Source organism: Melanerpes formicivorus, unplaced genomic scaffold (genome assembly GCF_026170545.1).
Source record: "Melanerpes formicivorus ecotype bairdi unplaced genomic scaffold, bMelFor1.0.p_v2 SCAF_12, whole genome shotgun sequence".
In the NCBI taxonomy this organism is placed as follows: domain Eukaryota; kingdom Metazoa; phylum Chordata; class Aves; order Piciformes; family Picidae; genus Melanerpes; species Melanerpes formicivorus.
The window spans coordinates 6,269,887-6,284,737 of NW_027142364.1; the positions used below are offsets into that span (position 1 = coordinate 6,269,887).

Consider the following 14,851-nt stretch of genomic DNA (forward strand, 5'->3'; position numbering starts at 1 on the left):
CTGGCACAGCTTGAGACTGTGTCCTCTTGTTCTGGTGCTGGTTGCCTGGGAGAAGAGACCAGCCCCCACCTGGCTACAACCTTCCTTCACGTAGTTGTAGACAGCAATAAGGTCTCCTCTGAGCCTCCTCTTCTCCAGGCTAAGCAATCCCAGCTCCCTCAGCCTCCCCTCATAGGGCTTGTGCTCGAAGCCTCTCCCCAGCCTTGTTGCCCTTCTCTGGACACATTCAAGCATCTCGATGTCCTTCTTAAACTGAGGGGCCCAGAACTGGACACAGTACTCAAGGTGTGGCCTAACCAGTGCTGAGTACAGGAGCACAATGACCTCCCTGCTCCTGCTGGCCACACTAATCTTGATGCAGGCCAGGATGCCATTGGCCTTCTTGGCCACCTGGGCACACTGCTGGCTCATGCTCAGCCCACTGTCAGTCAGCACCCCAAGGTCCCTTTCTGTCTGGCTGCTCTCCAGCCACTCTGACCCTAGCCTGCAGCGCTGCATGGGGTTGTTGTGGCCAAAGTGTATGACCTAGGGCAGGCCACACAGGAACATAGCCAGGTGGGTTTTGAAAGTTTCTAGAGAAGGAGACTCCTCAGTCTCTCTGGGCAGCCTGTTCCAGTGCTCTGTCACCCTCACCATAAAGAAGTGTCTCCTTGTGTTGAGATGGAACCTCCTGTGTTCTAGCTTGTACCCACTTTTCCTTGTCCTATCACAGCACCATCGAAAGGAGACTGGCTCCTTCATCTTGACACCCACCCCTCAGATATTTATAGACATTAATAACATCTGCTCTCAGCCTTCTCTTCTCAAGACTAAATAGCCCCAGCTCGCTCAGTCTTTCTCTTGGTAAACTTTTAACTACAGTGAAAATGGCACCAAAGGAGAAAGGACTTTTTGTGCACAGTCCCAGGAAGTTAACTCAGCTCTCTCTGTGTCATTTACTGTTGTTATAACAGCACCTCCAGACCCCAGTAAACAACAAATATGGATCTGTTAGGAGGCCACCTACCACTTAGTTATATGGGTAACAGGCACTTTTAAGATGCTTATATAAAATGTCATTCTCCTCCCACTCACAGCATCCAAATTTTATATTTATTTTTAGTAGGAAAAAATAGGAAAAAAATTCTTTACTTTTAGTAACTTTAGGGTGAGCTGGGGACAGCTGTCCTCTGATACTACTGCCTAATGCTTCTACACTCAGCAAAATAAAAAGGAAAAGACCAAGCTGCCATGAAGTGAAAGCACAGGGTCCCCTTTTCCTCCCATCTCTTGTGGGGATGGGGATCACCATGGCAGGTGCCATATAGATATAAAAGAAGGTCACAGCCCATTGTTGGACTCCACACAGGAGATGAAGCTACTCTCAGATGTAGCAAGGAAAAAAAAAGAGAGGAGCAAGCCATGAGACAATGGTATGAATGCATATTTATTCACAGGACCCACATACAGACATTGAGACACAGTCTGGGGACAGTTCAGCCCAAGCACTCACCAGCCCCACTGGCTTGTCAAAGCTCCTCTTCTGACAAGAGGAGCAGGGTGATGAGAGGTGGCAGAGCCCTGCCTCTCCCTTGGAAACTAGTTTTGCAATTTGGGGCAGGAGGCAGCCAGCATGTTGATGAAAATGTAATGTGCAGAGCAGCTTGCTAGTCCTGGGAAGAGCATCACCACCCCTCCTTGCTCTGGGTAAGCTCAACATAGGGGTCTGAAGCACCTGTTTCTAACAGCATGGGAGGTTTGCTCTAAGTGTGGTTGAGAGCAGTCACAGTCAGTATGTGGTCCATGATTTCAGAGAAGTGTAGAGAGAATATTATTTTACAGTGATATTTGGAACTAAGTACTGGGTTTACAAACATTCATCCCCAGAATTTAATGCTGTAAGATTCCTCTCGAGTGCCATTTTTCCTCCTATCAATTCTTCTTTGATCTATTGCTCCCTCTCTTAATAGCAGAAGGGAAGGGGAGGAGGAAAGGAGGGTTCAAATTCCACTCTGTCAAGGTCCTCACAATGTAATAAGAGCTCAAAAATCCATAAAATTGGCCATCAGCTTTCAGCTGCAAAATCCATGTCACATGCCAAGCATTACCACAACAATAAACACTTCTCCATCTTTATTGCCACAGAGCTCAGTGATTCCCAGGAACATTTGTATTTATGCACATGACTCTCTGAACATTGACCAGCCAGGGTGGAAAACCTCCAAGCCAGCTCTTTGGCCAAATGTGATTTTTTTCAGCTGAATCACTGAGACAATACTTTGATATTCAATGCTCCTGCTGGCACTTTTGTGATAGTGGCTTTCACACAGTGAAACCAACTTGCTGTTTTCCCCTTCTTTTTCTTCCCTCCACTATACCAAGGGACATCTATTACTTTTTGATAAAAAATGCACACCCCTCCCTCACCAGAGAAGCACTGAAGCAAGAAGAGACGGCTCCTGCCTTTGTGCACCATCTCCAGAGAAACTGGGGAAGGGCAGGAACCTGAGTGTAATCATTCAATAAAGCAACAAAATACAGAACTGAAGAGAAAGAGCTGAGATTAAATAATTCTTTGACGTCCCTTATGTCTTCATCTATTTCTCAAAAGGCATTATGTGCAAAGCAGAAAATGGTATTACTTTTTGTATTAATAGAGGAGATGAATCATCTAATGCCATTCAACAGTTGGAACTATTAACAGGGTGCAGGTTTCACAGCTGGCTGTAAAAGAGACAGGGAAAAAAAGTTGCACAGTTCAGAAGTTGTTTGTGGTTTGGGGAAGATCCAAGTTCAGCCCCTCGGTCTGTGACTTCTGCTGATCTCTAACTAGTACTCTGAAATCGAAGCCCTCCCTTTAAAGCCTTCAAAATTAATTATTGACCTTCTGAGATCTAAACATCCAGATAGAGGATTCTCAGGTAATGTGAGAAGGGCAATGTGGGCTTGCTGCCATGTAGCCAGCCTCCAAAAACCCAACACAACCTTTGGAAGGATGATGACAGTCTTCCTCTGGGTGTCTAGAACATCTCACTGGGCCAGCAGCAATCTCACAGCATCATTATGAAGGCTGCAAAGTTGTGTGCCAAGGGTGCAGCCCACCAGCACAGCACACACTGGGGACTGGCCACCTGCTCACCTGCTCTGTGGTGCAAGGCCCCACTGGGACCTAGGGACCCAGCCAGGTTTCCTTCTTTGAAGGAAGCCCAGGGTAAAAGGTGGCTCTGGAGAAAGGCGTGAGTAGCTCCACTGATAATGTCTAATAGCTTTTCCAAAGGTCCATGCTTTTTGGGAAGCTCACTTAGGAGTACATGTGGATTAAAGACTGAGGTGGCCCCTCAGCTGTTCTCTCACATCTCCTAGAGGCTGCCTGGACTTCACCTTCATTCCTCACATTACTGAAACCTGCATAGCCATGTGAAGTGGCAGTGCCAGTTCGTCCTAATAATTTAGACCATAAAGCACAGCAAAGCAGGACCTGGTTCAGCTGTTTCTGCCACAGAGGTGGCAACCTAGGTAAAGACTGCTACTACCATCTGGATTTAATCCACCTGCATAGCCAGGCAGCCTATTGGAAAAAGCCTGGATGCAAGCCTGCTAGCCCAAGACTTTATGACTAATCATAAGGGGAAACAGAGGGAACGGCATGCATCAGGAGTATGAGTAGTACAGTCTCCAGAGCAAGAAGAATTAATTGCTTGCATCCTAATTCTTTGCAAGGTGTGGAAGCCAATGTGAGAGAAGGATGCCTATGTCTTGCAGAATGAAGGTGTGTAAAGCCAGGGTCACCTTTCACAGCAAGACTTCATAGAAATTAGATGACAGCCCATCCGTGCTAAGAGTTTCTCCACATCAGAGGTTTTGAATTGCAGCTGAATAATTCCAGCATTTGTAATTAGCACTTCCATTAAATTCTCATTGCTCTCATATTAATTTCAGGAGTTTGGAACTGTCAGAAGCATTATTAAGGGATGCTATCCTTGTCAGGAGCTGCAAATAAAAGTTGAGCCCCTGATTAAAAGTTTAGGGCAAACCTCATTAGTATCTGCATGGGAAGAGCAGCCTTTTTAGGCTACCCATTCAGTCGGTAGTGTTTCATTACAGAAGGTCTCTAATCATTTCTGCCTCAGAGCTATTTCAAAATCAATCAATAAATAGATAATAAATAAATAAATAAATAGCTTTTCACATGCTCCTCACTGAAGCCAAAGACAAAAATTCCCATCCATTTCCAGAGCTAGAAGGACATAGTGACACCGGGAAGGTGCTGCAAGGTGTCACTGTTGGGTTTTCCATGTTACCTACTGACCAGACAGACCAAGGCACTGGCAGGTTAAGTCCCACAGTTATTTAGCCTTCCTTGGCTTCAGCAGCTATCTGCACCACCTCTCTTTCATTGCTCTGCTAGTAGAGGTAGCACTACCCCCTCCCATCCTCCCTCCAAGTGCAGTTTAGTCCGACAGGGAATGAGGATTACCTGTCCCTCTCATTAGAACCACAAACAAAGTTGACATGTTTCCATGTCAACTAGTATTATTATCTTGGCTTTAAAATTATCCCCAGGTGCCTGACTCTGGATCAAGCCATATTCCAAACACAGCCCAGCCATGGGCCCCTGGGGAGGGAGGATTGTTAGTTTTGAACAAGGAACAGACATGGTGTCACTAATCAGATGTGGGATGTGTTTTATGCAAGAGCTGGTCACTTTGTGCTACCAGCCACACTCTTTATGTGCAGTCTGCACACACTGAAAAACAGGCATAGAGGCCCAGGGAGGGAGGGAGGTTGGTGCTGCTGTCTGCGTGTGGGTGCTCTGTGCCTAAAATCACAGCTCAGGGCTGCGTTTTCAGCTAAAGAGCTACCAAGGAGGATTCGCATGGACTGCTGAGCCCCCATCTCAAGTACTGTCCAGTTCTGGGCCACTCAGTTCAAGGAGGACCTCAAGGAACTGCTTGAATGATTCCAGCGCGGAGCCACAGAGATGATTAAGGGACTGGAACATCTCCCTTATGAGGAAAAGCTGGGTCTCTTTAGCTTGGAGAAGAGGAGACTGAGGGGTGACTTCATTAACGTTTAGAAATACATGAAGAGCAGACTGTCAGGAGGATGGAGCCAGGCTTATCTCAGTGATGCCCAATGAGCAACACATGCAAGGTGGAGCACAGGAGGATCCAACTGACCATAAAGAACAACTTTTTTTTTTTTTTTTTTTTAATTTTTTTTTTTATTAGAATAAACTTTATTAGAATAAACCAAACCAGGTTGGAAGAGACCTTCAAGATCATCGTGTCCAACCCATCAACCAATCCAACCCACCCAAACAGCTAACCCATGGCACCAAGCACCCCATCAAGTCTCCTTCTGAACACCTTCAATGACGGCGACTCCACCACCTCCCCAGGCAGCCCATTCCAATGGGCAATCACTCTTTCTGTATAGAACTTCTTCCTAACATCCAACCTGAACCTCCCCTGGCGCAGCTTGAGACTGTGTCCTCTTGTTCTGGTACTGGGTGCCTGGGAGAAGAGACCATCATCAGCCTGTCTACAACCTCCCTTCAGGTAGTTGTAGAGAGTGATAAGGTCACCCCTAAGTCTCCTCTTCTCCAGGCTAAGCAGCCCCAGCTCCCTCAGCCTCCCCTCATAGGGCTTGTGTTCCAAACCCCTCACCAACTTTGTTGCTCTTCTCTGGACTCGTTCCAGCAAGTCAACATCCTTCCTAAACTGAGGGGCCCAGAACTGGACACAGTACTCGAGGTGTGGCCTAACCAGTGCAGTGTACAGGGGCAGAATGACCTCCCTGCTCCTGCTGGCCACACTGTTCTTGATGCAGGCCAGGATGCCATTGGCCCTCTTGGCTGCCTGGGCACACTGCAGGCTCATGTTAAGCCTACCATCAACCAGCACCCCCAGGTCCCTCTCTGCCTGGCTGCTCTCTAGCCACTCTGACCCCAGCCTGTAGCACTGCATGGGGTTGTTGTGGCCAATGTGCAGAACCCGGCATTTGGATGTGTTAAATCTCATGCCGTTGGATTCTGCCCATCTGTCCAGCCTGTCCAGGTCTCTCTGCAGAGCCTCTCTACCCTCCAGCAGATCAACTCTTGCCCCCAGCTTGGTGTCGTCAGCAAATTTACTGATGATGGACTCAATGCCCTCATCCAGATCATCAATAAAGATGTTAAAGAGCACAGGGCCCAGCACTGATCCTTGGGGCACACCACTAGTGACTGGTTGCCAGCTGGATGTGGCACCATTCACCACCACTCTCTGGGCTCAGCCCTCCAGCCAGTTCCTAACCCATCGCAGTGTGCTCCTGTCCAAGCCATGGGCTGTCAGCTTGGCCAGCAGTTTGCTATGGGGGACGGTGTCAAAGGCCTTGCTGAGGTCCAGGTAGACTACATCAACAGGCCTCCCCACATCCACCAGGCGGGTCACCTGATCATAGAAGGAGATCAGGTTGGTCAGGCAGGACCTGCCCTTCCTAAATCCATGCTGGCTAGGCCTGATCCCTTAGCCATCCTGTAAGTGTTGTGTTATTGAACTCAGGATGACCTGTTCCATGATCTTGCCTGGCACTGAGGTCAGGCTGACAGGCCTGTAATTCCCTGGCTCATCCAACTGGCCCTTCTTATGGATGGGCACCACGTTGGCCAGCTTCCAGTCCTCTGGGACCTCGCCAGTGAGCCAGGACTGCTGGAAAATTATGGAGAGTGGCTTGGCCAGCTCATCTGCCAGCTCTCTCAGCACCCTAGGATGAATCCCATCTGGTCCCATGGACTTGTGGGGATCCAAGCTGCTAAGGAGAGTTCCAACTACCGCCGCATGGAACATAGGGAAACTGTGCAGCTCCCTGGCTCCTTCTGCTAGCTCTGCAGACCAGCTGTCAGGAAGACGTTCTGCCCTTCTAGTAAAAATTGAGGCAAAGAAGGTGTTAAGTATCTCTGCCTTTTCCTTATCCTTGGTTACAATGTTCCCCTCCGTATCCACCAAGGAGTGGAGGTTTTCCTTCCCCTTCCTCTTACTATTAATGTATTTATAGAAGGACTTTTTGTTGTCCTTCACAGTAGAGGCCAGTTTAAGTTCCAAGTGTGCTTTTGCCTCCCTAATTCTCTTCCTACAAGACCTAGCAACATCCTTAAACATTCTGTGGGTTGCCTCCCCTCGCTTCCAAAGGTGATACACCCTCTTTTTTTCCCTCAGTTCCATTAAAAGTTCATGAACCATCCAGGCTGGCCGTCTGCCCCGGCGGCTCATCTTCCGGCACATTGGCACAGCCTGTCCCTGAGCCTTCAACAATTCTTCATTGAAGTAGGTCCAGCTCTCCTGGACCCCTTTGTTTTTAAGGACTTTATCCCAAGGAACCCTCTGAATTAGTTCCTTGAGTAACCCAAAGTCTGCCCTCCGGAAGTCCAGAGTGGAGGTCTTCTTGCCGCCCCTCTTGGCTTGACCAAAAACCGAGAATTCAATTATCTCGTGGTCACTGGACCCCAAACACCCTCCAACCACCACATCACCCACCAGTCCTTCCCTGTTGGTGAAGAGGAGGTCAAGCATAGCCTTGCCCCTGGTAGGCTCTCGCAGCACCTGGGATAAGAAGCTGTCCTCCATGCATTCTAAAAACCTTCTAGACTGTCTCCTCTCTGCCGTGTTGAGTTCCCAGCAGATGTCAGGCAGGTTGAAGTCACCCACGAGAACAAGGTCCGGAGATCTTGAGACAGCCCTAAGCTGCCTATAGAATGCTTCGTCAACATCTTCCTCCTGGTTCACTTCTTCACTGTGAGGGTGACAGAGCCCTGGAACAGGCTGCCCAGAGAGGTTGCAGAGTCTCCTTCTCTGGAGACTTTCAAAACCCACCTGGATGCATTCCGATGTGATCTACTCTAGGTGATCCTACTCTGGCAGGAAGGTTGTGCTGGATGATGTTTTGAGGTCCCTTCCAACTCCTAATATTCCTTGATTCTGTGACTTCACTTCACAATAAACACCTGCCAAACCTGTATAATTGTCTTAATTGGAAATTGAAGCTTGAAAAATTAAGAAGTCACAAAAATGCCTTAATTTGGATCACAAAGAAAAGATTTCGCTCCAGGAGGATGTTTTGCTTTGCAATTTATGCATTGGTTGTTAAATACAAATTGAAAACATCTTTCTATGAAAAAAATAAATATATATATATCTCCAGAGAATTGAATACCATATTACTAAATCTGAATTTTTTCCATACATACAGAATGACAATTCACAGCAGATCATTCCCCCTCCCGCCCCGTTTGTGCAGTAAACAAAGAAACTGGCTCTTAAGCCAGCAAGCTGCCAAACACTTCATTCTGTCTGATGCTGAGCTTCTCTGAAGACTGAGTTCTGTATTCCCTTGGTTACTTTTTAATTACATTGCAATAAAATTGCAAGGAATCTAATTTTGCCAGACAAAGCCCAGGGGCTCTGTGGAAGGTGAGGGGGCTCCAGCTATTTTATACACTAATTACACTAGCACAGGGCCTGGAATACTGTGCTATTTTTATTCATTCATGAAAAAAAAATGAAGAAAAAAAAAAAAAAAAAAAAAAAAAGAGCCCTTTCATCTAGATCTGAGTGACTGCTATTTCATTCTCAAAACCATTCAATGCACTCTTCATTTCTCAAAAACCAGCTGCCCTCTTCTGTTTTCCAGGGGATATTGCCACCTCTCGAAATCCTAACGGGCGTGCTGTTGAAATCAAAATAAAATGCCATCACTTTGCCTGCCTCAGAACAACAAACCAATATCAATAAAGCACTGACACCTTTCTTCAAACCTCTGAAAATGAGGCAATATTAAATAAGAGCTTGAAATATGGGTCTAAGGAGCGAATCGTTTGGGATTTCTAAAAGTATGTCTGCAGTGCCATCAGGAGGTGTGAGTACAGCATAGGAAAGCTTGCCTGAGCCAAGGCTGAGCCGGCTGGGCAAGCACAGCCATCAGGACAAACTGACGCTGGTGCAGGGATATGGGGACAGTCATCCCATCTTTCCTGGGGCAACTGCACCTTGACAGCTCCAGAGATTTGTGAGAGCCATCACAAGGAACAGGCACCTCTGCAACGTCCACCCCTCAGGGTGCAGCCAGGACTTCAGAGCCTCAGTTCTGCTGAAGACTGGTGGGACTTCTGCAGCCAGAAGGCTCAAGCTCATGAAAACATGTAATCTTCCAAGGGACTAAAAGCTTGGAAAGTTCACTCTTGATATATTGGTAGACAACTAGGAAACCATGGTCCGTATCTGTAATGAGCGTGAAGCTGGTTGGGGCTTCCCAAGTGGCACACCACAACTCGCAGCAAAGCTGCTGGACCAGCAGATAAGTGGGGAGAAGACAGAGCCCAAGGAGGTGGACACCAACTAGTATGAATCATTTTGGAATTATGAATTACTGTGACCCATTTTTCTGAGGTTCTTCTGAGAACAATACAGAGTTACTACAGCCACTCATCCAGGGATTAAGAATTAAATGCTTGTTAGAGCATTTCAGGAGGGTGATTTGTGACCTCACTACATGGTTGCTTACTTGTCTCCTCTGTCCCAGAAAATGCACCCAAAAATGCCCAAGCTGCCCAATAGAAGTCCATAGGAAAAAGATCAAGTGTCCTGCTGCACTTACATGAATATTCAACACAGTCAGATTTGCTACTCATGCATTACGTCTTGTATATTATTTATGTCCTCATGAAATAGCAATGAATCCAGTCACCCCGCACTTGCTCTTCCCCCAGAAGGACAGGATAAGATTCCTCTGGGACAGATCAATGTCATGGATTCACCAGGGTCCCATTAAAGAAAACACAGCGGCTGGAGTAAGTGAAGATGGAGCAAAAAGCTGCTCCCCATTCTCTGCTTCAAAGTAAGGCTGGGCATGAGGATGCTGATTAAAACCAGACACTTGCTGTGTATGCAGAAATCTTTTCCAAGTGATAGAGCCTGCTTGGACTTCGGGCACCTGGCTTCATATGTGTAAGGTGGGGGTTGATCTCTTAGAATCATAGAATCAATAAGGTTGGAAAAGACCTCAAAGATCATCAAGTCCTGTCACACAAGACCTCATGACTACAAAACCATGGCACCAAGTGCCACGTCCCATCCCCTCTTGAACACGTCTAGGGACAGTGACTCCACCACCTCCCTGGGCAGCACATTCCAATGGCTAACAACTCTCTCTGTGAAGAACTTTCTCCTCACTTCAAGCCTAAACTGCCCCTGGTGCAGCTTGAAACTGTCCCCTCTTGTTCTGGCGCTGATTGCCTGGGAGAAAAGACCAACCCCTTCCTGGCTACAACCTCTCTTCAGGTAGTTGTAGACAGCAATGAGGTCTCCCCTGAGCCTCCTCTTCTCCAGGCTAAACAATCCCAGCTCCCTCAGCCTCTCCTCATAGGGCTTGTGCTCAAGGCCTCTCACCAGCCTAATTGACCTTCTCTTCTCCCTGGTATCAGGTGACGGCACAAGAGGAGATGGCCTGAAATCATGCCAGGGGAGGTTTAGATTGGATTATCAGGAAAAAAATATTTACTGAGTGGTGAGGCATTGGAACAGGCTGCCCAGGGAGGTGGTGGAGTCGCCATCCCTGGAAGTGTTTGAGGAAGGTGTGGACATAGCACTTTGGGACATAGTTTAATGGCCATGGTGGTCTCAGGTTGAGGGTTGGACTCACTTATTTTAGAAGTCTTTTCCAACTGAAACAGTTCTATCATTCTATTCTATCATCAGTTTAACTTCATAAACAAGAACCTCTGCTGCAGTTGGTGGTTCAGATTTTTAAAAGGTAATACAGAAAAAGCAGAAAGGAGTGAAGCCAGGTTGATGTGTCCTCCTCAGCTTGGCCCTGGATGAGCATGGCCCTAGCAGCACACAGCTCCTGTTTTACTTTCCTTGACATGGACTTTCCACACACACCACCAGACTTTCAAGGTTTCCCTGTGGTATCAGCAACAGATTTCTGCACTTTAAGGGTGTAAAAGTGAAACTGTTTGGAAGTAGCCTCAAAGCACACAAAGCAGATGAAGGGTTAACACACGTTTAGCCTTAATCTCTGCAAGGTGACAGTTTGCTTCAGACATACAGCAGCTCTATGGAAGCAAAATGCTGCAGCCATGATTTTTCCACAGTGCTGCAGTTGGCACCAGCTCTATTGAGTTAAAGCCAGCACTTCCAACACATATAAGTCATTTCTAATAAAGAGAAATTGGAAAAGCCTCCAGCATCAAAACAATATTAAAGATTGAATTCTTCTGGGAAAGACATGTGGTATTTGTCTGGCAAAATTGCTGCCAGCCATCTGAGACTATAATTGTAAAACATTAAGTTTTATCCCAAATGCCAAGTGTAAGTGATGCTCCTGTGTGATGTGACACAGCTTCATTTCCTTCTGGAGGAAATCTAGATGGTCTTCAGCAGCATCTGCTGAGTACAGGGTGACCTCGTCCAGACTCCAGGAAGACATTCAAATATTTGTAATTAGGCTGTGGCACTGCAGCAGTGAGATGAGGAATGTATGGAATACATAGCTGGGAACTGGTAACCAGTGCTGCTCTCAAACAGAAAGAGGATTCTACAATCTTTAATTCTGATGTAGGCAATCCAGGTATAACCACAGCTCTGTGCAGGGAATTGTCCTGGATAGCTCTAGCTAGGCTCAAAGGCTATACCTGCACCCATTGGAGCTGCATAATCGCATCCTAATGACTCTCCTCGCAGGGTTCAATTCTGCACAAGGCTAATGCACCTGGGGTTTTTAACTCTTTTTTCAAAGAAGGCTTGCAATCAGGTTTACAAAAATGCTGCAGCAATCTGAAACATTTGCTGAGATCTATGAAAACACCAGAGTGAGGCACAAATGTTGTTAAATGTTAGCCATAACCTACGACAGTCTTGCAGCAGGACAACCAAAGGGAACTTCAAGTTATCTATCTCTTTGTCTTTTATTCTCATTTCTTTCACCAATTATTACATTTCCCTCTGGGACTTGTGCACTATAGACTCTTCTGACAGCCTATGATCTGGACCCAAGGCATATATTTAGGTCCTGATATTTTTTGAGAAGCATTCTCTGATTCAGATGACCTGTGCTGTATTCACCATGAGCATATGATGTTGTATGCCAATACATGCTGGCTGGCATTTTGTAACCTCAAAGCTCTTGTGGACCATTTTAGAGAGCTTGGCTGCTCATCCATTTACCATGCAGTTTGTTAAGTGGGCAGCCTGACAGTTGCTGTTACATAGCTTCACTTTCTCCTAACAGCTTTAGGACACCAACTCTTAAATCAAGACAATGCCTTTGAAGTTAGTGAGAGGAGAAGGCAATGCTGGCTTTGTTACTGCAATCAGAAATGTAAGCTAAAAGTATGCATGCTAATTGTCAAGACTGTTGCCATATAATTAGCATATATAGTCTGTAGCCAAATTAAGCAGAACTCCCTTGGAAGCTTATTATGTCCTAATATATACCCAGCACACAGATAGATATAGCTGTGGTCTGACCCATCCTTGCATTTCTTAGCAGCTGTGAGAAGCCATGTGAAAAATCAATGGTAATCTAGATCAACAATGTGTTTGCAGAAAACTATCCTAGGCATAAAAGGACCCCAGGCTGCTCTAACTCTCTATCAAGAAACCTGTTAAGAGGAGAGATACCACTCCACGTGTCCACATCCACCCTAAACATCTACTGCCTCTCTTCACACTCTATTCACCCACAACCTCTGACACTTCCTTCAAAGCTTCAGCTACGTGGCTACATCTTGCACTTTGACAACTGTTGTCATGTCTTGTGCTGGTATCAGGCTGACACAGAGCCCACGCTAAGGACAAGAGCTTAACCCAGCTCTTCCGCACTCTGCCTTTGTGGGAAGAGAGAGCAGGAGAAGGCACAGTCTGTTCAGCTGCGTGTTCAACCCCCAGGCCCTCGGCACCCTGCCTTTGCCAGGGACTGCAGTAGAGCAGCTTCAAAAGAAGGCTAGTACAAATGGTCACAGTACAGCTGAGATTTTATCAGACATATTTGCAATTATACCCTTGAAATAATGTCAGCAGAGCACCCAGCATGTGTCATGGGACTGTGGGAGCAGCAAAAGACAGACTGGGTGTACTATTCATTGCTGCCCCCTGTTTCTGCCTCCTCAGTTCTGTGTGCCTGGAGTGGCTGCAACCTTGAAACATCTCTCATTTTTATTCTTTTGTTACCACTTTTCTTTGTACTTTTCAATAACATCCATTAGAAATTACTTGGGGTTTGCATAATAAAAATCTGTGCTTCACACAAGTAAACAAACTTCAAATCAAAGTCATTAAACAAACATTTAAAAAGCTGTCCCACTAATTACATTCGTCTGACTGTGTGACAAGGTAAACCAAAGATAGATTAGTCAAAAGCAGACCTTTAAAGACATAGTCACTCAGACAAATCATAAGAGGAGTCATGAGAAGCATCTAGCTCCTGTGCCTGGGTACCTTGGTGCCAGCTACCAGATAGATCAGCAGAACAAACAGCAGCCCGTAATCCCACCTGACAAACAAATGCAATACCCTAGAGACAAATTGCATTGTTCCTCTGTCTGAATTTGGACTTGTTAATCCAAATATGCTCTGAGTAGGACTGTTACATGAGCAGCTGGCGTTCACCAGCTTTTACAGACAGAAGCTACTTGTCTAAGACTCCCACGTATTCAGTAGTTTGGCCATTTCTTAATCAAGCCCAACACGCTACTGCTGAGATACTGCAAACAGTATTAGAGGCAGCTGCACTAATGAGCTGCTGGAAAATGATCTCTTATAAATAGTGGATATTATGAAGACAGACTCCTTAAAAGGACTGCTTCACATGCATGCATACATATAGACTGCAGGATCAAAGGGAAGGATGAGTCCCTCAAGGCTTCTGAGACCACAGCCAGCCCTGCTTCACACAGGAGCTTCCACTCTTTGCTGAAACAATCTCTACCTATAGAAGTTCACATAGAGCAGAAACGAGCCACTGTCTTCAATGACATCTCTGTTTCCAAACTCTCCAGTTAACCACAATCAAAGTTTTTTAGTACCACGCTGCTGTGAGTGAAATACCCCAAAGTACCAGGTGTTATCATCACCTGTTCTGGTGCATGGAAATTTTGCAGTGCCTCTTCGTACCTTGATATTAAGAAACAAGCCTTAGATTAATACTTTTAAAACATATTTATATGTACAGCAAACACCTGCCAAAGGCACTCTCTAGCCTCAAATAATGCACTGTGGATAATCTTCCTATTTCTCTTCACACTTGTGTAATTCCACCGACTTTAAATAGATCTGCTCTTATTTCATGCAGGTAGAGAGGTGAAACAAACCCGGTGGAATAAAGCCAATTGAAAGTGTGTCATTCGCTGAAGGATTAGGCCAAGGAATTCTAGGTATTATCTGTTACAGCAGCTCATTGCTACTTTAAATCAGACAAGCAGCTTTCTATCTAAATGCTTTAGGAGATCTAGAAGTAAGAATAAAGAGAATTTATGTCAAGTGGTCATCAGTGAATACAGAAGCCACCAGAACCCACATACGCTGCAATTCTCCTACAAGCTGTGGTATTTTCCACCTCCCTGCTAAGATTTAAAGGCAGAGGCGATAATAAGAACTCTCCCTACCAAGCTTCATCGTTTTTAAACTGTGTGCTAAAGTCCATTTCCCAAAGCACTGTAAAGCAGTTACATAAATGACGAACATATAACAATTATTAATACTTTAAAAAAATAATAAAATCTATCCCTTTTCAGCAGCCTGTGAACAGGGAGGCTGAGTGGACATGTGGCAAGGGTCAGCAGCCTAGTATTTAAAGGCCCTGCATTTGATATTCTTTCTCAGCCATCAACTTTCTG

The 14,851-nt window shown here is 45.8% G+C and overlaps 1 protein-coding gene across 3 annotated transcripts in view; it reads right to left on the bottom strand.

Annotated features, from left to right (window-relative positions):
* ZMAT3 (zinc finger matrin-type 3) overlaps positions 1-14,851 on the bottom strand; it is a 56,536-nt gene that overhangs the window by 16,522 nt on the left and 25,163 nt on the right. The gene's annotated exons all lie outside the window — the stretch shown is intronic.